Source organism: Athene cunicularia (genome assembly GCF_003259725.1).
Source record: "Athene cunicularia isolate RWA chromosome 3 unlocalized genomic scaffold, athCun1 chr3_part1, whole genome shotgun sequence".
NCBI classification, from domain to species: domain Eukaryota; kingdom Metazoa; phylum Chordata; class Aves; order Strigiformes; family Strigidae; genus Athene; species Athene cunicularia.
In genome coordinates, this window is record NW_020799097.1 from 118719387 (window position 1) to 118721628 (window position 2242).

The following is a 2242-nucleotide window of genomic DNA, read 5'->3' on the forward strand; positions in this document are numbered from 1 at the left end:
AAAAGGAAACCTCTTGGAATCGCTTGTGCGAGTGAAAATTTTCCTCCCTGCCCTCGGCCGGCGGCTGCCGCCCCGCCTTCCCGCTCGGCGCTACCTGAGGGAGCGCAGCCGTTACGGAGCGGCACCCCTGAGGGACCGCGACGGAGCCGCTGAGGCGATGACGCTCCGCGGCAGCGGGTTTTTCGCTTGGCGAGGGGAAAGGAGGGACGAGCGGCCCCGTCTCTGAGGCAGTGGCCGCTGCGCGGGCCAGCGGCTCTCCTGAGGGAAGCCGGGGTGGACGTCGCCCCCGGGGGGCTCGTTGTCCCTACCGTCAAGAAAAACCGCGCGGTTCAGGAGGGAAAGAGCTGGGAGCGGGGCTCAGCCCTCAGCGACGGCTCCCGGCTGATTAGTTCAGGGAATTAGTTCAGAGGCTGCTTCAGGCTCGCCCGATCCCGGCGCTGGAGACCCACGTCGCGCCTGCCCAGCTTCCCAGTGCGTGCTGGGGTTTGTCAGCCTCATCCTCTCGGGAGGACACACGCAGCCAGGTGAGACTCCTTGCCACAGGACACTGAGAAGCCCAACAGTTTTGCACTGTAGCCAAAAGCATTCAGAGCAGCTCCCAGAGGACGAGCTATGCATCAAAGGGCGTCGAACCAAAAAAAAAAAAAAAAACCACCAAAACCCCAAACCACCACCCCTAACTTTGTCTCTGCCTCGGGAAGTCCCTGAGCTGCTGATCTAGAAGTTGGGCGAGTGTGCTGGGAACCGTCACTGCATCGCTGTCCCTTTCTTCCTGAGGCGCTGGAGACAGGAACCTGGCCTACATGACGTTCAGTCTGACCCAGAACAGCTATTCTTATGTCCCTATCTCCTATGCCACCCTGTTCTAATGCCGTAGGTGTGTGAATGTCTATTTTATACGCCAGGGTCAGTGGTATAGAGGAAAATAAGATTTCTGACCTAGTTTTATACCCTTTGTTTTCATTTCCTACAGCCAAAGCGTGCTCCTTCTGGGCTGTGGTGAGGTCTGTCCTGTTATGGGGTGTCTAAGGCTGTGAAGCTGGTGGTGTTTGTGCCTCAAACCCTAACTGTGCTCATACTTTTATCACACTCCTGCAGACCACTTCCCATTTTTGAGTTCAAAACTTAGATTACATACCAGCAATTTTGGCATGCCTGTGAGCTGCGCGGTTGCCGAATTCCCCTTCCAGCCTCAGAAGTTCTATCAGTATCGGTTGCTCCTTGGAGTCATTAACTTTCCTTAGGCTGGTAAACCTTCATTGTGTTTTATCCACAAAGCCACTGCAGTTTGGAAATACAAGAACCAGTTTTTTTTTTTTTTTTTTTTTTTTTTTTTTTTTTTTTCCCCCAGTGTGTGTTGGTTAGCTTCGGCAGCCTATTTAAATGTTACTCATTCACAAGTGCCACACATCTGCTCCGCTGGGCCTTTAAATACCCTGCTGCTTGCTGGTATGCTCCGTACCTTTAGGGCAGGTCTGGAGTTGGCCTTTCTGCAGAAGGTTACTCCACCTGTTTGACTCTAGTGCTTAGGAAATCCAGAGTTCTGGTTCCCACAGTGCTTGTGACTCAGCAGTGTAGCTGCCCTTCAACAGAATTACTTGTCCAACAACTTAAAATGCTTTGCCAGCACTAATGAATTAAGCCTCCCAATGTCTTGAGACGCAAAGTATTACTGATAGGTAAACCGAGGCAGAGTGCGAGTCATGTGCAGAAGTGCACTGCAAGCCCTCTCCCTCGCAGCTCTGAAATAAATTTTGACCCCGTGGAAGCCAGGAGTGAAATCCCCTTAATTTATTAAGGCCAGAATTTCACCCTTGAAGTCCAATCTCCTGCTTTTCTGCACTGAGCTCTCAAGGCCGGGTCTTTAGCCCCTGCTCAGCAGCACTGAAAACCGATTGAGCAGGGTGCATTATGGAGCCTGAGGATCTTTTTAAGATGCCCTTTTCTTACACATACAGCAATGTGCAAATTGCTGCATGTGCGCAGGGGGCCCAAAGTGTCATTGCTTTGAGTAGCCTGAGCCTGGTGCATGTAAAACTGCTGCTGCAATGCTCTGCTTGCATATGTCCATGTCTCGGGAGGTGCAGAGCCGACGTGTCTTCCTTTGAGGCCGGTGAAGAACTTTTCAATGTCTGGCACTCAGCTTTATACATTGCGTAAAGTTACTTCCTGCTAATCTTCCTATTCTGGCATAATTAGATTACATCCACATTAGAAGCTGGTATAAACATCTAGTGTGCCA